Source organism: Sminthopsis crassicaudata, chromosome 1 (assembly GCF_048593235.1).
Source record: "Sminthopsis crassicaudata isolate SCR6 chromosome 1, ASM4859323v1, whole genome shotgun sequence".
Taxonomy (NCBI): domain Eukaryota; kingdom Metazoa; phylum Chordata; class Mammalia; order Dasyuromorphia; family Dasyuridae; genus Sminthopsis; species Sminthopsis crassicaudata.
The window spans coordinates 562,274,583-562,296,893 of record NC_133617.1 but is presented as its reverse complement, the minus strand read 5'-3'; the positions used below and the strand labels follow the sequence as shown (position 1 = coordinate 562,296,893).

The 22,311-nt window shown below is 33.6% G+C and overlaps 1 long non-coding RNA gene across 1 annotated transcript in view; it reads left to right on the top strand.

Annotated features, from left to right (window-relative positions):
* LOC141555306 (uncharacterized) overlaps positions 1 to 11,564 on the top strand; it is a 232,428-nt gene extending 220,864 nt beyond the window's left edge. Inside the window, exon 5 of the long non-coding RNA XR_012486143.1 lies at positions 10,667 to 11,564. This is a non-coding gene — a long non-coding RNA (uncharacterized LOC141555306). The remainder of the gene's footprint in view (positions 1 to 10,666) is intronic.
* The last annotated feature ends 10,747 nt before the right edge of the window (positions 11,565 to 22,311 follow it).

Below are 22,311 nucleotides of genomic sequence, written 5' to 3'. Positions count from 1 at the left end.
CAAAGATTTTCCTACACATGAGTCTTTTTTGTTGGACACGCCAAAGGATTACTATTTACAGTGTAACTAACTACAAATGAATGATAGTTAAGTCCAATAAAGATGATTGCTTTTTAAAATTGTGTCTGATTTGAAAATGTACAGCTCAACTGTCTTCCATTATTTTCCCCAGGTGGCAAACAGAAAGGATTCACACTTCAATTGACTCTATCTAGCAGGTTATATCACTCTGGGAAAAAAATGTATTTAGAGAATCTCTCAGTGAATGGACATTTTCAAAGAGAAAAAGGCCTAGGAAAGATGCTCTCTCCAAGTCCATTAAATATATTAGGTTAGATGGTAAATTATGTTTTTCTCCTTCCTCTTTTAGTCTGTGTCTGACTCTTGTTGAGATGCCAAGAATGGGGAAAACACAACTTCTTAGAATGAAAACTCAAAGGAACTTTCTAAAACAGTGAATGTAAGAGAAAGCCTTATTACTTTGGTGAAAGGGATAGATAGGAGGGAGGGGGGCAATGACTCACATATTCCATTTCTCTTGGGGATGAACTAAAAAGAGGCAGCCTTGCTGAAATCCAAGGATTTCATATCTAGGGAATTCTGAGATTCAGAATTGCCAAGAATTCTAGAGCTTCAGCAACCCTTAAATTTCATGATCTAACAAGTATCACCTTTGGAGAAGCAGAAGTTGCTCCCCTTTAAACAAATGAAATTAGCCCCTCCATGCTTCCTTTCAAAAAGAACGATCAAGGATTTAGGAGACTGAAAAAGGAGAAATTTCTCATCGTATGTGAAACCTATGTGGGAATGATACAACTCTTAAATCCCCATTCATGTCCTTGTCTTCTGCCACAAGAGGAAACTGTCTACCACTAAATCTAATCACACTGTAATCATTATATAAGTAGTAAACATCTGTTCATATTAGGAAGTTGTGAAAATACTAGCTCCTAGACTAACTTTAACACCATGGTAAATTACTTAATCTGAGTCTCAGTTTCTTTATCTATAAAATGGTACTAAAATATTTGCAGTAACTACTTCACAGGATTGTTGTGGGAAAATACTTTTAAATCCATTAAGAACTGCATGAATTATAATATCAGTATCATTATTCCTGAAAAAATCTTAGATGTTTTCTGTACTCTTTCAAGGCCCAGAAATGTTTCCATTTGGATTTTTTCTAAAGATAACTAAAGACAAAGTCTTTTCTAAAGACATCCTTCTTCAAAAAAAAAAAAAAAAAAAGCTAATCATATTTCTGAGTGACCTCTTTTATTATCTTCTTCAATAAAGAGGAGAAATTACATGTTATATTTTCCTTCTAAAATAGAATAGAACAAAATGTATAAAATAAAAGATGGGTTTTTCACATAGCAAAAGCCCAGCTTAACTGGCAGACAACCTAAAGGGTACCATGAGCAACCACACAATGTCAAAGAGATCTAGAGCAAGTTCCCCTGGGGCATATCAGGTGAATTCCTGGTAGAGGATTTATTGAACAGCTATACAGATGTGTTAGGATTAATCTCTAGCATCATTCCCCACACCAAACATACACAGTTCCAACTTAGGATAGGCCCAGGCCTATTCTACTTCTCTCCACTAATGAGGATTAGTTTTGGGGTTTTTTTTTTTCTAATAGAAGACAAATTTGCCCCCAGGACTTGAGTTGGCCCCAGCTTCCCTAATGCAGCCTCCTTGTCACCTAAGGGCATAATAAAGTCCAAGCCACAAGGTATCTAAACCCCTTAAGGCTTTGTATTTTTCTGAAGTCTTCTGAGTCCCCAAGCTCTTCATCAAATGCTATAATAACCAGGCACATCATTTCTATATGATGACTGTTGGATAGGCATATATCCATAAAAGCCAGTTGCCACTGTATCCTTGTATATTCTTGCTGAATTGGGGCAAAACCAACCACCTTTTGTGAACTATTCAGTGACTTTCAAGTGCCTCCTTTTGTCCCAATATCAAACCTGAACTAAAAGAGTACTCTCATTGGAACCATCTTCAACAGCAGGATTTAAAAGCATGAAGTACCTGAAATCTAAATCAAAAGGGAAGGCCCACAGCAATATGCTCAAAGATCTGTCAAAATGTCTAAGTATCAAAGTGATATTGCAACTTTTTTCCAAATAGTCATATTTACAATCATCCAAAATCTACATTTCAGTCAAATATGGTTTTCCCAAAGTATGATGGTTCTAAGCAATTACCTTAATGGAAATATCCGTTTTCATAGTCACTGGAAAATTAATACCATAGAATCTAAAGGAAAAAACATAGTATAAATAATATCCAAAAATAGTGAGGGTAGAAAATTGAGGAAAGAAAAAAAAAGATGATTCAGGAAAATGTATAATCTACATTAGAAATATAAAGTGATATCCCAGCCTCAGAAACCAAAGGAAAATATGAATTATTGATTTTATTAGTGTTATTATTTAATGTAGACATTTGTTATAGTATTTTATTATGCCTGGATATGATCTGATAACTCCAACATTAGAAGTAGAATAAAGGAATATGGTTCCCCTTCTCAACTACAATGAATGCTATTATAGGTCTCTGTGTAAGGTAACATCCCTGTTCCAATTCTTTTATACATCAAAACCTACCTAAAGTCTTAAAAGAATCAATTTACTTTTGAATCTGATCAATTCATGTAGGAACCATCAATTTTATGAAAAGGAATTTTCCTTTATTAACTAAGAAGCTCCTTAGTAAATTTCCTTAATTTAGTCACCAATTTAAAAAAAATGAATAACTACCTTTTTCTCTCTCTGTAAGATGTAAGGTCAATATCTTTAAAGTCTTTATAATTTAGTGAAGTATTAGAACCAATCCTGGAAGTTAGCTTAATAGTTGGTCCAAAATTTACAATTTTCTCAAAATAGAATTAGAATTGTGTTAGAAATGAGAGAATAGTAAGTAGAGATGAATGCTATATATTTATTGCCACAAAATGAAAGAGGCAATATTTTTAACAAAAATGCACAAGTTGCAAGTAGACAAAGTGGAAAAATCTTAGAAGACCCATCAGCTAAACATGCTTTGGTGGTGGTGTTTTTTGCTTGCAAGCTATGTTTGGACTCTTTTATTTTTTTCTATCCAGAGAATTTCATTTAATAATTGAATATAGAGACTTGTAGCAACATGGATCATTTTATTTTGGACTCCACAACTTTTTAAAAGTCCATTTTTTTCTGTATATGCTTCTTCTTGCCAAATATCTAAGACATTAGAAATATATATCTAGCCTGTAACATTGTGTGTTGTCCTCTAGTTGACCGTCTGCACCAATGAAAGGCACTGTTGTAAAGAAATGCCCCTTTGCCCCTGTGGTTACCATTCTGCCCCATGAAATCTCTAGGGGTGAAGCTATTATGTCGTTCCTGCCACTGTACTGAGTCATATATTGGACATGTGCCGGAATGAGGGTGAAGTAAGGGTAGAATTCAAATTAATTTACTTTTTAAAAGTTTTTTTTTTAAAAAAAAAACATACTTGTATAACAATTATTGGTTTTTAAAAAAGTAGCAAGTAGAGACCATCGAAAATCTCATTTACTTGATGCAATTTTTGGCACAAGTCTCATGTAAAGTGATCTTCTGCTAAGGGAATTCTATTTTTCCATTGACTTCCAACAGAAAATCAAAGATGTATTCTGCTAAGAAACAATTTTGACACTTGAGAATGCAGTTAACTACTTAAAATCATCTATTTTAATGAAATGTAATAATTTTCTAATCAAAGATTAACAAATGGAGTCCAACTATGAATAATAGCACCATCAAAAAATAAAATATTCCCTGAAAAATAGTGAAAGCAAAAATTTGTGGGATCAGAAATTCTGAAGTCTTCTCTGTTCTAGTTGGTCCTCAATCAGGAGCCAAAATTAACAAAAATGAAAGAATTTCACAAGCTTTCCAATTCAAGTCAGCTAATTTTAGTCAGTTAACTAACTTTAAATTTTACATTCAGTAAAGATTTTACTTCTGTGATTCTCCATATTTTTAACTAATTTGCTACTTTCTAGACTTTCGCACAAAATAAAAACTATATAATTTATTGCAACATTATAGGAAATGTAATAAAATACTGGGAGAGAAAAAAATAGCATAGAATGCTAAAGACCAAAATATGCAATCATTTACTAAAAGAAAAATGATATCTTACTTTAATACAATATCAGATTTTTCAACAAACTTTCATATACACATGCAGCTCCACAATGTCTATTGGAATGCAAAATTGAGAGATAACTGGCTAATGTCCAATAACTGTGAGAAAATTAGTAGATTGTGGCTTTCTTGACAATTCTGTTTTTAATTTAATAGTTGTTCATTTAATTAATGACTGGTGTTCTCAACAGGGGCTTTTAGCACATCAAAATTATGTGTGGCTGCTATATGATTGCTTAAACATCGCCCCCATCCACCACCTTTATCATTTAAATCAGCTCAGGGAATGCATGAGGGTAGCAATGGATATATAGATAGACACATGTGTGTGTGTCTATGTGTGTATGTGTGTGTGTGTGTGAGTGTTTGTATGTATGTATGAGAGAGAAAGAGAAAGAGAGTATATGTGTATGTGTGTGTATATAAAGTTATAATCAAAAAAGTGGGAAAAGAAAAGAATCCCATAATTGAATAGGGTTTTAATTCTATTCTAGGATGGACACCTGGATGGTACAAAGTATACAGTACTAGGCCTGGAGACAGGAAGACTCATCTTCATGAATTCAAATCTGGCCTCAGATAATTACTACCTGTGTAACACTAAGACTCTGTTTGCCTCAGTTTCTTCATCTACAAAATAAGCTAGAAAAAGAAATGGCAAACAACTGTAGTAGCTTTACCTAGAAAACCTCAGTGAGGTCACAAAGAGTTGGACATGATTGAAAAATTGAGCAATGTGTCTAAATGAGTGAAAAAATCTGTCTAGAATATTAGGTGGAATAATTATTATAGTGCTAGAGTTGGAGTCAGGAAAACCAGAGTTCAAATCTTTTCTAAATCATTAGACCCTTGGCAAATCACTTAATTACTTTCCTCTGTAAAAACAGGATTAATAATAGACTTACAAGATTGTGAAAATCAAATGAGTTAATACATTTAAAGTGTTTTTTTGAAATCTTAAAGTATTATATGAATGTTTTTGTTTTTATTATTATCTTCTCCTGTTCCCTCTCTTCTGACGTTATTTTTATGTGATTATTGAGCAAGAAATCTTGATTCATCTCTGTAATTCATAAATTTTTCTGACCAGGGATGGGAGTTGCAGAGGAGAAAAAAGATATTCAGTCTAAGACTGGAACAAGGAGAGAAGGGAAGAGAATCATTTTAGTTCCTTTTTTTCCCACTAGGGAAAAATTATATCTCTATTTATGCCTTGGTTTTACTATTGATAGCACTATAGTTGGTAAATCAGAAGCCTGAAAGCACTGATAAAATATGGATACCACAAGGCTATTATAACACCCCTTCACAGGGTGTATGAAGGAAGGCATGCTACGGTGCTAAAAAATAAAAATTATTTTCTACTTACTGCCAGGTGTTGCATCCACTGACCCCCAAAATCTACTACCAATTACCTTAGTCATGTGAAGAGGTGCAAGCATGGGCTTTGCCTTTCTTTTTTGCATATTTATCACGATAGAGTTGAATTTACCCATTTCAGTTGTGGCGTGAACATTTATATATAGGCTGTACATTGAAACACTTGCTGCCTTTTGGATGTAAAAAATGAAAGGCTAGGACACTTACTGTGCAGCCTTTCTGAACTTCCCAGGGCTTCAAACCCTCTGCCTTAAAAGAAACATAAAATACTGTTACCTGGTTAAAAAAAAATACCTTTATGAAGCATCTTGAAATTCTCAAACAAAAGGCATTGAATAAAAATGTGGGCTCATTATAAAAGAAATCAAGTCAGTGCTGGAGAGTCAACATAATCTTAATTCTGGATATTAATCATGCTACATAGCTCTATTGCAGTTATCGGCAGGGAACCTCAAAGCACATTTCAAGCTTTAGTCTTTAGCTCTATGAAGATAGTAAATAAAGAGAATTACTCCTTGTACTGAAGGGAAAGTTGTTACCCTTGTCTTTACTTTTGCATGCAATCAAACACGTGCTTCCTTGAACTACAGTGTAATAAAAAAGATCTTTTTAAAATGTCGAGGAAGGATAATATGTTTTCAGGAAGTAGAAGCAGGGGGTTCTGTCTCTTCTTGAAAAGAACTCCAGCTCCTTGAGAGAAAGATATTGCCTTATTTTAATTTTGTTCCCAGCACCAAACACAAGGTCTTGAACATAATAGTCACTTAATAAATGTTTGTTGCATATATTGAAGGTAAAATAGGATTTAGAGAATTCCATAAAGAAAAGGAAAGTGGTAGTAAGTACATGCCAGGAGAGCTGACTTAAACTTGGGGAATGAAATGACTGTTGTATGAGTTGTGGATTTCCCTAGATATGGACCATGACCTCTTTGTGACCAAGACTATAAAGAAAATACTTAATTCTAGTTGATCCAGACATCCATTAAGTGTCTGCTATATGCAGCATGGCATAGTGGCAATGTGATTAAAGGTTTACCTTGAAACCAAAAAAATAAAAAAAATAAAAAAATAAAAAAATCATAGATTCAAATCATACTTCTGACACATAATAGGTGACCTAATCCAAGTAATTTAACAATTTATCTTGCAAAGGAAATGCCAGCTGCATTGATATAGGTAGTTTTTTTCACCTGGAAATTTCCCATAATAATGAAATAAAAAATCCAGCCCTTATACCTAACATTTTTATGTGTAAGGTACTATTCTAGGTTCTGGTGATAACAAAATCAAAATGATCTCTGACTCAAAGACAATCTTTATAGAATAATGGGGAATTTTATTATGCATGTGGATAAAAGTACATATAAGATGACAGACAAGTGCACACTAAGAATCAGCTTAAGAAACTGGGAATGTTTAGAATGGATAAAAGAAGACTCATGGGGAACATATTAGAAATCTCTCTTTAAGTAGTCAAAGACCTGTCACATTTGTAAGAAATAGGTAGAAGTTGAAAAAAAGAGACTTGATCTAAGATGAAACTTCCAAAACTGGAATTCCTAGATATCAGAATTTCCCCCTGATTGGTCTTCAAGCAAATGCTAGATGACCATTCATTATCTGTAGAAAAGATGCTTGTTCAGATATTTTAGTAGATTCAATGGTCACTGAGTCGTGTCAAACTCTGAAATTCTGAGAATCAATGAAGATAATTTGAGGGAGATGAGGAGGCAGAATCTGAATGTAGTTTTAAAGGAAGCTCTTAAAGAAGATTATTTTGAAAGAAGCTATTTGAAGGGATTTTTAAGAGGAAAAGGTAAGAACAAAAGGCATTTTAAGTAGAGGCTGAGGAGTCTATGAAGAGGAATGGAGATAGAAAATGGGATGTTAAGCTCAGGGAACAGCTAGTAATCCAATTCAGTGGGAATAGAGTTTGTGAAATGAATGGAAAGGTGGATAGGAGTCAAATTGTGGAGGATTGTGAATGCCATCCTGAAGAGTTTGTATTAATCCAAGAGGCAATGAAAAGTCAGTAAAAGTCTTTCAATAAGACAATATTGTGATTAGTTACATGTCTTATAAATATTGATTTTGCAGCTTTAAGGAGGAAGAATTAGAGAAGCCATGAGAAGCTATTAGAATGAACAGCTCCATTAAAATGTAAGCTCTTGTTTTTACCTTTCTGTGTATCTCCTGTGCTTAGTACAGCATCTGGCACATAATAAATGCTTTTTAATTAACTGACAATTAAGTGACTACTGTTATTCTCCAGGTGAGGTATTAGAAGGGTCTGAACTTAGGGAAGAAGTAGTATAAGTGGAGAGAAGGCAATACATGTAAGAGATATTATAAATGTAGAATTAACAAGACCTGGCAATGAGTTGAATTTGAGGGTTGGGAAAAGAGTAGTGTGAGAAAGAATTAACATTCAAGGCTGAGACACTGAGAGACTAAACAGATGGTAGTACCTTCAGCAGAAATATGGATGGTTGAAGGATGGCTAGGTTCAGTAGGGGAAAATAAGTTCTATTTTGGGCATGATGACTTTGAATTGTCTAGTAGGCAAGTGATGATGTAAGAAGAATTCAGGTCAGAAGAAATGTTAGGTTTATTATAGATGTGGACATCATTTACATACAGATAATACTTGAATCCATGGGAAATGAGGTCATCAAAAGAGAAAGTTTGTAGAATGAAAAGAAATGATTAATGATTCCAAGAGAAGAAAAGGGGTAATTAAGAAAATTCACCTAAGATAAAAGGAGAATGAGAAAGAAGCAGTCATGAAATTCCTGAGAGGAGAGAACATCAGAGAGAAACCAATAGTTAACAGCATCAAATACAGCTGTGAGATCCGGGAGAAAGAGATTGAGAAAAGGACTTATTAGTAAGCTTAAAGAGAATAGTTACACATATTAACAGAATGTTAGAATTATAATGAACCTTAATGCTCATATGTTGTCCAATCTCTACACAACAGGAATCCCCATTAAAATTTGATCAACAAGTAGTCATTCACTGCTTGAAAAACTTCAATGAATGGGAAAAACTACCTCTTAAGAAAGGCTTCACATTTTGGAGCTACTCTAATTGTTGTGAAGTTTTTTCCTGACATGAGGCCTAAATTTTCTTCTTTGATTTCTATCCTTTGCTCCTGGTTCTGTTTTCTGGAGCCAACAAAAACAACAACAAAAAGTTTAATTGCTCTTTCACATGACAGCCCTTCAAATCCTGAACATATCTTTTATGTCTTTCTTGAGCTTATTTCTTGAGTTTATTCTCTAGGAATAAACATTCCCATTTACTTTAATACGTGTATGATTTGGACTCAAAAACTTTATTTTCCTGGTTATTTTATATAAGTTCTCCAGATTTTTAGTAAAAACTCTGTATATTTTCCCCTAATTTGAGATACTCAGAACTGAACTCAACTATGGCCTGATTAAGGGATAGACACATGGAAACTCTTTCACTATTATGTTATTGGTTTAAATGCTATGTCACACTACTAATTCATATTGGGCTCACAGTCCATTAAAATCTCTAGATTTTTTCTTAAAAAAAAAACTTGTATCTAGCCATGGCTTCTTCATCTTATACTTATGAAATTGATTCTTTGAACTCATGTAGGACTTTGCATTTATTCTTATTGAATTTAATAAAATTTTACAATAAGGTGTTGTAAATAGACCATAGAAGAAAAAGAAAAAAAAAATCAAACTTCTCTAAAATAAAGAGAAGGCCAAAAAATCATATGAGGATTTTTCAGACTGTAAGGGTACTTCATCCTAACTCCCATAAGGTGAAAGGTTTAACTGTACAAATTATTTCACAATACTATGAAAATTTTTTTTATGATTTCCATTTTGCAGTTGAGGAAATTGAGGCAAACAGAGGTTAAATGGCTTGCCCAAGATCTGAAACCAGATTTGAATTCATGTCTTCCTGACTCCAAGCCTAGCATTCTGTCCACTATGCCACCTAACTGCCTCAAGAAATATGTTTATTGATTGCTCTTTACCCAGTTATCTTCACTTGTATACTGTCAAAAGGAAGATGGCTTGTTTGGTTTTCAGAAATAAAATCCCGTCTTACATGACAAAAGCTAAATTAAATGCTGATCAAGACTCTTTGTGAAGTATCCACTACTTCCTATAACCAACAATGTGATCTCTATTTGGTAGGCTCGAAATGGGAAAAGGAATATTATAATTATTTTGCTCAAGTTTCCCCCTTTTATCCATTTCCTTGTTAGACGTAAAAAGTGTTTGTAATTCTTTACAATAGTTAAACCCGCTTTCTTAGAAACCACACTCATATAAAGAAGGCAGATAAAAGAATTCTTTTAGGATATCAACTATTTTGTAAACTAAAACTTTTGTATCAAACACAAGATAATAAGATGTATGTGACAAACTTAGAAATACACTCCTTGTATAAGAAGATTTCAAAATAAGTGTATTTATATTAAATATCCCATATGCATATAGAAAAATCTATGTAGACACAAAGATATAGGTGTTTGCCTATCAAATGCTTATTAGCTTCTTTTTCTTGTGTTATTATCTCTTACATTCCTGAGCTGTATCAGAAGCTTCCTGCTTCTGTATTTAGGATCCTACTCCAAAAGAGTTCATGGGATATAGATAATCTCCACCTTCAAAGTGCCATAGTTCTGCACCTACATAGTAGATATAGATACCCTGACAGACATAGGGCTAAGGTAATAATACATAAGGTCTAAGCATCTCCCCTAATTTGTATTCATACATAAGAGCATGCTTATCATCCTTGGGTTGTGAGGGGAACCATGTAGTCCACAATAGTAAAATTACAATTCAGGCACCATTTTGTTTCCCCTTCACAGTCTACCACTATATTAAATTAGTTCTAAGTAAAGGTATTTTCCAAGATGATAGTATCCTTTCCATAAACTTGGGATATTGTACTGCAGTAACAACCCAGTTCAGACTAGATCATTGCTGTTGTTGTTGTTGAACAAGGACCAAGAATAAGGGTAATATTTTGACTTGCACACAAAGTGGATTTAAGTTAGGCAAAGTTGCACAAACTCATCATCCTTACTCTCTCTTCCAGAGTTATGAAAATTCAGTAGCAATACAAAACTCAAGAAGACTGGTGAAAGCCAAGAATGCAGTAGGTGACATTGATGTCTTTGATGTCTAACCAAGCTCAAAGAATTCCACAGCATCTGCTTCAGCTGTCTTCATGGTTATTGGAACAAACTGTTCTTTCACCCATTCCACCAGTGGATGTCTTCAAATGCTTGGGGTAGATATTCCCCTAACTCACTGAAAGGTTTCATGCCCATCAATTACCCTCAACCTGGTTTATCCCATCTGCCAAAGACTATTTTATCAAAATATGGTCACTACACATACTATAGCTTCTTGGAGCCACAGATGGGAGACTAGATAACTAATTTATCATGAGCATAAATGGTAACTTCCTCTAATTGTAATAAACAGCCCTTGAATCAGTCCTTGAAGTGGGTCATGGTAGAAGTAAAAGTATTGAAGTTGGAAAGGTATAATGGGAAATAAGGAAAGGCAGTAAGGGATTTAGAGGTAGAAAACAGTGTCTAGCTTCACTCTCCTATGATAAGATCAAGACTCTATAAGGAGGAAATTGAAGACAGAGTTTGAAGGACTAAGGAAAATGGAGAATAGAAGGATTGAAGATTGTAGTGAGGATGAAAAAAATGGGTTTAAGAGGACCGAGGCAAAAGTAGATGTGGAATGCTATGAAGCTATGATCAGAGAAGGGAATTTCATATTTTTTGGCCAAAAAGATAGAACCATGAATGTGTCAGTTCAGCCTTATTGAGAGCCAGTTGTGAAAATTTCAGTGTGAACATTTGTAAAACATAAAATGTAAAATATCTGCAAATATTACAATTTAGGGTTTGATTTGTTGTTGTTGTTGATTGGATTTTTAAAAGTGATGGAGAAAATGTTAATAAAAATATTAAATTGGAAAGAGTATCATGAATACTTTTGTTCAGGGAATTATTGTCAAGCATTTACTAGAACATGCCTGGAGTGATAGGTGTGTCAAAACTAAGGTGTGTCTACCTCTGAATAACTATGATATGAAAATGTAAATATTTGGAGTTTAGGAAGCTGATGAACTTACTTTGGAGGGACACTAACACATACACTGATTTGAAAGGTAGGAATTAGGTTATAAAAGAACACTCTAAGCTAAATATTGACCCCTTCAAAAAGAAAGAAAGAATGATCTAGAAACTGGTAAATAATAAGAAACTTCACTGGATACTATAGATAGATGGATTGAATGTTAAGGAGTTTATAGAGTAATGATAGAAATGTATATTCTGGAAATGGTAGTTAGAAGCAAGGTGTATGCTTATTCTACCTAACCTAGGTTAATGAGGGAGTAAAGTATAAGAGAAGAAACCCAAAACAGAAAGGATGGGTCAATGAAAAAGTTTCTAGGAAGAAAAGATAATTAACAATAGACAAACATTTTGTAGCAGACAGTAGAATAGGAAAAAGAGAAGTGTCATACTGCAGTGAGTAAGGAATAATAGTGGGAAAGGGAAGAGCCAAAATGGGAGAAAGAAGCCAGGATATTGCCTGAGCTCTCCCTAGTTTCCCTCAGAGTCAAAGCTAGATAAAGCCTCCTAATGGGCTTTGGACTGATAGAAGCCACAAATATTCAGTGGAAATAATTTTTCAGTTTAAGATATCTTGGAAGGACTTCAAGATGGATCTGTCTCACTTGAGTAGGGGGAAATGTAGTCTAGGATAGGCACAGAGCACAGAATCTAGTGGAAAGCTCTTAGCCAAAGTATAGACTAGCAGCATTAGGATTATCCTAGCTTAGAGGGCCAGTGGCTCAACAGGCCATCCGTGAGACCTCCAACCCAAACACAGAAGGAAAAAATTTTGAGCCCCCAAACCCCTGTATAACATGTGGGATTAGGCTAAGTCAAGCCAGTGCAGTGGGAAAGCCAGCCCCAGAGATGAAGGTCAGTGAAAAGCCCCTGTCCCCCTACAAAAGAAGCTTGGAACAATCTCCACTATGCCCTAGGAGCAGAGCTCAACTTTTTTTAAAAATAAGGGAGGAAAAAGCAAAAAGAGCTCCATCATTGAAAGCTACTATGACAGCAGGAAAAATCAAAACACAAATTGGAAGAGGATAGCAATGGCAAAATATCTACATGTGAAGCCTCAAAGGGGGACATAAACTGCTCTCAAACTCAAAAGGTTCTCTTGGAAAAGCTTAAAAATATTTTTAAAAATCAAATAAAAGACAGAAGAAAAATGGGGGAAATGAGAGCTGGAGAATTATGAAATCTTAAAGAACAAAGAATGATAATTTTGTTTCCTTATTCAATTTCTTTTTTTTTCCCACTTATTTCTAAAGCCAACATTTCTAGTACAATGTTGAATAAACTGGTGATAATGGGCATACTTGATTCACTCCTAATCTTGTTGGAATGCTTCTATAACATAGAAATTAATCGAAGAAAACGAGTCCTTAAGAAATAGATTTGATGAATTGGGGAGAGGGGGATATATATGTATAGATATATAGATATCTAGATATCTATATATCTATATATCTATATCTATATATATATATATATATGTATGTATGTATGTAAACTGTAGAAAACAACTCCTTAAAAAAAAGAATTGGCAAAATGAACTGAACAAAACAAGTCTTCTAAAAGTATAGTTGTCCAAATGGAAAAGGAAATAAACAGGCACCTGAAGAAAATCATTTATTAAAAATTAGAATTGGGAAAATGAAAGCAAATCACTCAATGAGATGAAACTATTATTCTGCAGATGATGTGATCATACACTTAGAGAATCCTAGAGAACCAGCTAAAAAAACTGTTAGAAATAACTAACAACTTTAACAAAGTTACAAGATATAAAATAAACTCACAAATCATTAGCATTTCTGTATGTTAGCAACAAAGTCCAACAGCAGGAACTAGAAATAGAAATCCCATTGAAAATAACCGCAAACAATATAAAATATCTGGTAGTCTATCTGCCAAGACAAATCCCGGAACTGCATGAACACAATAACAAAACACTTTCCCATAAATAAAATTGCAACCCACTATTGGGAAAATATCAATTGCTTATGGATAGACTGAACTAATATAATAAAAATTACAACTAAATTAATCTACTTTTTCAGTGCCATACCAATCAGACTGCCAAAAAATATTTTATAGAGTTAGAAATAATAACAAAATTCATCTGGAAGAACAAATACCAAGGGAATTAATAAAAAAAAATGTGAAGGAAGAGGGTATACACATAGAATACCTAAAACTATATTATAAAGTTGCAGTTATCAAAACTATTTGATAATGGCTAAGAAATAGAATAGTGGATAAGTGGAATAGGTTAGGTTCATAATTGACAATAATTAATGAAGATAGTAATTTGCTATTGTTCTATTTTACTACTTCCAGAGGTTCACAGAGGCAGGTACTACCCAGATATTAGTCTTCAAATGTCCTGCTGCACTATCATTATTGTTTCTATCTATATAAGTTATAAATTTGTGAAGTGTAAAAGACTTTATCAAGAAATATTCATGTATGTCAATATTTTTATTCATGTAAAATTTGTTATAAAACTATACTACATTCTTAATTTTACTTGAATTTACTACAAATTAAGAAAATTATTTGTATAGTTTGTTTTATGAAAAATGTGAGAATGAAACAATATTTATTATGCAAATGGCAGGCATTGCTTATATGAAGTCTGGAAATCATGGCAATAGGTAGTGAGGCTAGTAGTGTTAAATCAGGTAGAAGATTACAATATGGTGGGAGAGAGGAAACAGTGTAGGTGGGATTTCTAGGAATACAGAATTTCACTTGGAAGAGACCTTGGATAGTAGGCATTAAGTAAATGATTATTATGAAAAAACAATATGTATTTAAATTCCCTTGAATTCATGAATTCCCTTGTTGAATAAATTCCCTTGTCTGATTTTTGTCTTTGTATTCAAATATCACCTAACACTACAACTCCCCTTCCCATTCCATCCCCTTCATTACTGATATGAGAAATCATCTTTATAAAGAAAAGCATTATTTCATGAACATAATATTTGTCTAATGTAGACTATCTCAGTGGTCATATATGCTTTTGATTACAAAGCTGCCATAGATAATATGCATTTAAATGCCATTGACATTTTTGTTATTTCAAAGATTTTTGCAAGCATGAAGTATCATTTTAACTATATGTATGAATAAAGAAGTTAAATCATTTGCCCAAGGTCACAATGCATAAGTGACATAATTAACAGCAAAATTCAAGACTTCCAATCTTTTCCTCCTGCTTTCTCCCTTGCCTTTAGAAAGCATTAACCTAAATGATAACTTTGGCTTTTACTCTTCATTTAAGAAGCACATTGAGAAAAAGTATTAATTGCACTTATCCCAAATCAAATTAATCAGAAAATAAAATTAAAGTACATTTATTTAGAGAAAGCTGCTCTTTCTATAAATGAGAATTTTATTAAATATAATAAAATATTTCAAGCAATTCCTTTCTTCCTGGTGTTTTTTCCCCTTCCTTTCTGAGATTTATAGAAAAGCATTTTTATTAGTGCAATAATAGACTCCAGGACATGCAATTATATTGAGATGCTGACACTTTCCTGTTAGTTGCAGCCTTTGGCCTGAGGCCAAACACTGAACCAAGCTATGCCTTTCTCACCAAACAACTTGGGCCTGCAAGTCTCTTGTGCTTGTCCTTACAGCTGCCTCAAAATTCTACTCACTATAGAAAGAGTGAGCTATTTGGGTTGGGATGGGAGTAGGAGAAAGACTAAAATTGATCCAACTGCTAACTCCTTTTTCTTTCCCAAGGAGAATTGAAAATTCATTTTGATGTGGTGTGGTGTTAATTTTTTTAAAATAGAAATCAGGGAGTATGACCTTGATGGAACCTTTGACTCTGCAGTTGCATATAAAAAATAATTTAAATGAAGAGCATTATTTTGTGTAAATGGCTAATCTTAATGTCTTCTCCAGGGAACACTGTGACTATGTACCAGACTAGACTCAAAAGAAAAGACTCACTACCACACAACAAATATTCATCTCTCACAGCTATAAGTATTATCCAACCCCTGGATATTGGATGTACCCAACTCTCAGAGAGCTAACTGCCTCCTTTCCCTTAGTCCCAGCTCCTTTGTGGGTGACTCCCTTACTCTTAGAGTTTGGTGTGAATTTATCCAATCAATTTCTTGATTCATACCCTATACCATAATCAATAAGCACTTACTAAGCACCTCCTCTGTCCCCACCATGGTGCTAAATGCTAGGGATACAAAAAAAAAAAAAAAAAAAAAAAAAGGCAAAAAGTCCCTGCCCTCCAGGAACTTCTCTTCTTTTTATTACCTGTTTTTTGTGTTTACTACTTGACCTTTTAACAGGAGGATTCATTATAAAAATATTTAATCTGATACAATCAAAGATAAAACAAAGCACGAATATTAGGTAACATGGAATGTAGATATAGACAATATAGCCAGATAGTACAGATTCATCCCTTGCAAAAACAGTGAACCCGTTTCTTTCTATCTCAGCCTGAAGTTCAGCTCTCAATTGCTTTGGGAGCTGATTAAAAGAACTTTTGTTTTTATTTTCAAAACACACACCTGCAGAGTTCAAAATTAGACTTTTGAGCCATAAAATGCAAGAAGTGTGGAGTGCTCAGAATTCTCTCCCAAAAAAGTAAAGCTTAAGCAAGGATTACTATAGGTTCTAGAACAAAATCTGTCAAGCTTCCCAAAGATGAAGGCGGGCACATATTATGATTAGAATCTCATCAAAAGCAAATGACACAAAGAAGGAAGATTATAAGGGATGGCAAATGCTCAATCCCCAGTCAATTGACAGCAGTCATCCTCCATTGAATGTGTTTATTCCATTGATCATGAAAGCAGAACCTGGGCAGAGTTCCTATGCTATATTAGTCCATGTAGCAAAGATAATATTATTTTATCAGTCACTGGCAAATGCAAATGCTTGTCTTTACCATAAAGCTTCTTTACAGATATTTACTTATATATCTCCCATTGCAAGTTCTTTTATCTTCCTAATAATCATAGCCAATGTATTTCAGGGAAACCAAATAGATATGTGTTATAAATTTTAAAATATATCAATACCTTTGAATGCTTTACTATTCCTGATAATTTGTATGTATAGAAAGGAAAAATATAAATGTCACATACTTATCTGTAAAAACAGAAGCCATGAGGCTCACAACAATGACAAAAGGTCAGGCAATACTGCTCTATATTCCCCATAAGTCAAGGACATAGATAAACAATGCTTATTCCTCCACACAAAATCAATGATTCCAAGTTATTTAGGGAATTATGATATTTGTTTATCATCCCATGATATAATCTTCCAGAAAGTCCTAATCCAATGTCTCATTTGGGCACAGAAAGGAATTAAAAAGTCACAGGGGCAGCAGATTACAAGCTCAGAAGGGTTCTACAAAGATGGAAAAAATCCAAGTCAATCATTTTCATTCTGTCATCTAAGAGTGAACCTAAATATATTCAAGAGGTTTCCTACCAGATTGGCTGCAGGCTAGCAAACTTTTCCTACCCGGAAATTCCTTAAGAAAACTGAGTCATATGAAAGTGTGATCTGTATCTGTGAAGAGAGTCCCCATACCAACAAATTTACAGATACTAATAATAATTATGATTGTAGCTAGCATTTGTATAATGATTTAAAGTTTACAAAGCACTTCATAAATATCTCATTTGATCCTCATAACAACCCTGAGAGGTAGGTACTATTATCATTGCCATTTTTCAGATGAATAACTGAGGCAGACATGATCAGACAGATAGTTTGAGGTTGAATCTGAACTTAGGTCTTTCTGCCTCCAGGTTCTAAACTCTGTCAACAAAAATTCTGAACATTCTATCCTTTTCCTTCCTTCCCACTCACTCCTGATTAAAGATAGATCAAGGCTGTTATAATGCTAAGAGCAAGAACCTGGAGTCAGCCAGGCTGAGTTTGAATTCCAGCTCTGCCACTGAGTAACAATGAGCAAGTCACTTGACTCAGTTTCCTTCTCTGTAAAAAGTGATCATGATATTTATATACTAACTATCTCAGAAAGTTATTGTGGATAAAATGCTTTCTAAAGCTTAAAATGAATTGTTATTGTGAGGAAACAAATAAGGTGCTCAAAGTTTAAATTTTAAAATAGAAAAAAAAAAAGCAACCAAAACTCTTCAAGACATAGTCATGTAAATCAGCACAAAAACAACAGATTGACTAGGAATGATGCAAAGAAGCACATGTCAGAATTAGAAAGAAGTCCAGATAGCATTTAGGAAAAGGTATTTGACATGCAAAAATTTAGGTTTGAATCTAGGCTTTATCATTTAATCTTGTGTGATTTTAGGAAAGCTACCCTTTCTTGATCTCTATTTCTTCATTTACCAAATGAGATAGTTCATAGTGATGAGAGTCAGGAAAGGGGGAACCCCTTTTGGTTCGGTGCAAGGATAGTCTAGTGAAGGCGCAGAGTCCCCTGTAAAGGAATTTACAGGCCCGAAAACCTAGATTGATAAAAAAAAGTTTATTGTAGGGTTTGGAAGCAAGATTAAAATGTAGGAAAACACCAGAGTCAGGGTGACTCCAGTGGGCAGAAATCCTTGACATGACCAGTGTAAGGATGCCATGTTTGGGACCTCTGTAAAGAGTGGATTCTAGTCTGGCTCTTTTTATAATAGGGAGGCTTTGGACAATCCAAAGGGGCCCATGGGTGGAGTCTCAGGCTGGCCTCCAGGCTGAGCTTCTCCCAGGGTTAAAATTTAAATAGAATTCAATGGGTCCTTAGATAAGAAAGGAGCTGTTTGTGGGGGTTGGGGAAACCTGAGCAGATAGTGGGGGACTGGGAAAGCCCAAGCTAGTTCAGATCAGGTGGGGGCTGGGAAAGCCCAGATATCATTGGAATTCAAAAGGGTGCTTTTGTGAGTCAAAGATCCTAGCTTCTTCAGCCATGGGGGAGTTGGGAATCAGAAAGGAATCTTAAAGGGACCTCCGTCCCCATCAATAGGATATAAGAATTTAGAGGAGGATGGGATATAAAAGATTGTCTATTCCAACCTCTTACTTTCAGGTTAAGAAGTTAATGCATGAAGGGGGAAAGTGACTTGTTCAAAGTCACACAGCTAGAAAAATCAAAGCAAATGTTTTCTTATTAGGTGATCTCTAAGATAATAATATTTATATAGTGTTCACAATGTTTTAAACACTATGTTAAGTGTCTTATAAGCATTATCTCATTTACTACAACATCCCTAGGAGATAGATGTTGCTATTGTCCCCGTTTTACATAGGAAGAGTTAAAACAGATAAAGTGACTTGCTCAGGGTCACACAGTTATTAAGTGTCTAAGACTAGTTTTAAATTCAAATCTTCCTGATTCCAGGCAAAGTGATCCATACCCTATACTACCTAGCTTGCCCACAAGATCAATCCCAACTTTATATTCTATTACCTTATCTGAACAAGGAGTAATATGGTAGTAGCTTTGACTGAGATAGGGGTTGTACATTCCATCTATCATATAGAGAATGTAGAGAGATGAGAGGGCAATTAGGTATGATTGTGTAGTGAAAAGGAGTGCTGAATTTTCAGTTAGAGGAGCTGAATTTAAGTATAATTTCTATTATTTTTAATCAAAGTTACCTTTAGCCACCAGAATGTTTAACAACAGCTTTACAGAAAATTAAATGTGCAAATTACATTAAGTTAATCTACATTATTAAATTTTTCTTCATCATTTTCCTAATTCTAGACAATTAACAAAGCAATGTCAAGTCCTGAGTTGTAGTATTTGTTGATTACCTACAAATGCTTACATTGAAAATACAACAATCAGCTCTCACAAAGTGATTCCAACTTATTCCAACATACTCCCATGCTCTTTGGCAATACAAGTAATTTCTCTAAATCTCATTTTCCTCATCTAGAATATCAGGATGTTGGATTATTGCTAGAATCCCTTCCTATAAATAGCTCTTATTCCTAGGAATTTCTACTACAATGTTCCCAGCAACTAGCTACAATATTCCCAGCAACTAGCAATCTTTTTAAAGCCATCCAGCCCCACTACTGATTGAGGTCATTTCCAAACTTTACATAAAGATGCCTTTTATTTGTATGAGAAACATTATTGCACCCTCATCAAATATATACAAAATTTATTTATACAAAATAATCTACTCAATTTTCTTAGCTCATAATGTACTCTAATAAAATTAAGAATTTCTTACAATTTCAATACCAATACAAATATGAAACAATAAACAATAAAATACTATAATATACATGGATACTTATGTATAGAAATCTCTTACAATTTTCATATTTGCAATATAGTAATAATAATAATAGAAATATAGTGGGGCATTTTGGAGACCAGTTTCTGTGGCTGGAATTATAGTCTTTAGTACATGTATGCCCAAACCTCTGGAAACAACCAGCTTGCCACTCTCCTCTCTTTATCCTTTCCAAGAAAAAAAAAAAAAAATTAAGTCAACTCTTATCCTGGGGGGGAAAGAGGGAAATGAACCAATAAAAAAGGAAGGAGAAGTGAGTAAACTCAGATAACAATGCCTCCCAATAGCAATTTTTACTTGGTGAATAGAGTCAGTAAGGAAGATAATAGACAATTTGAGTGATAGTGGACTAAAAGATTGCATATTGCTGTTGTTGAGTCTTTTATAATTCTTTGAATAACCCTTTTTGGAGTTTTCTTGGCAAAAATACTAGAGTGGTTTGTCATTTTTTTCTCTCCAGCTCATTTTAGAGATGAGGAAACTGAAACAAAAAGGACTGTGACTTTACCAGATCACAGAATTAGTAAGTATCTGAGACTAGTTTGAACTCAGAAAGATCAGTTTTCCTTACTCCAAGTCCGTGGCTCTATTCACTTCACCGTCTGACTCTCCCAAGAGAGGGGCAAAGCCTAAAGGTAGCAGATGGAATTAAAATAAGGCCATGCTCTAGGGAGACTCTATTCCCTGATGAGATCAAATGGGACTTGCCTGGGGGTAAAGAAAAGATTTTGCTGAACCTTTCCCCATTCAAAAACTCATAAAAATAGTAGAGTCCCCAGTGTCCCTTTCCATAACTTTTTATAAAAGGCCAGACATCTTCTGAAGTTTTTTTGTTTTAATCAGTATCATTGATGGCTTAAAGATTTGAACAAGTATAACTATTCTGTTTTGAGCATATTATCATTTTATTTTCAAACTAATCACTAACAATGATTAGAGTGGAGAAAGAGGGAGAGAGAAAAAACATTCTTTCTGAATTATGGGGGTGATTAGGCAATGATTCTGTCTAGTGGAAGAGAAAGGGACTGCTTGGAAAATACTGGAGACATTCACATTATGAGTGTGGAGTTCATCAGTGGAAGAGTAGTTCACTTTTCTCTTTATACATCCAACTGTCATAGACACTATGTGACAGTAATATCAAAGTTTCTCAAAATGTGATGACACTGGGTAATATTGCTGCTTATAATTCCTTTTAAATCACAAATCAAAAATAACATTTTTTTCTTCATAAGAAGCATAGCCAGAAAATATTTTACACAAATAAAGTGATTCAAGTATAAGTAATATTTTATTACTTTTTTAATAAATTAAAAAATTCTTTATTCAGCTAAAACATAATTTTTTTCAGTTTTGAACCCTTGTTTCAAAATATTAAGCATTCATGTTCAAATAAAGACCAAATATGTCATATTTATCCATGTCAAATGTTTTCCTTACCATTGATATCTTAAAATTCAGTCACTTTAGCTCCATGTACCTAAGTGTGAATTTAAGAATACTGCACTGATTTATTTAAATTCCTGTTTTTCAAAAAATATTCATCAAACATGCAAATATCAGAGACAAATGTGTTTTTAAATGACTTTGTTCCATCTTGACTATCACTAGGAAAGTAACCATTTCTTCTTTTAGCTCAAATAACCTTTGAAATTCAAAACTAAGATATTTTAAAAATACTATAGAAGTGCCAGTTCTCTGCCACCATATCATCACACAATTTTGCAAAAACACCTTTTTTAATGTTCTGGGTTTTTTAATAAAGTTGATTATTTTCATGACAATTTGAAAAACTGTACATAGCTCACTCCTCACTCACATTACTTAGTACAAATGATTGTCTTTAAAACACTCAATGTGTCTTAATCCCATGAGAAGATATATATTTTCATTAGTGATTGCAAGACTTGTATTTTGTCCTAACATTAATATAGTTCCAACTGTAAAAACTAGAATAGCATTCTCCTATACCATATAATTTTTAAAATTGATCAATGATTCTGAAATTACCTCTTGATATACCATGACCATGAAGAATGGCAAAGATGTATATAAATATATGCATATGTATATATTTGTATATATTACTTAAATATAAATAAATCATAAATTTATACTTTATATATACTATATATACCACAAATATATGCAAATCCATTCTATATGTACATGTTATGTAATATAAATAATAATAAAATATTTTAAAGTATATATATATATATATATATATATATATATATATACTACATATATTTTGTGTATTTGTATGTGTGTGTGTGTATACACATAAAAACATTATCTTGCCTTGGCTTTTACTGGTT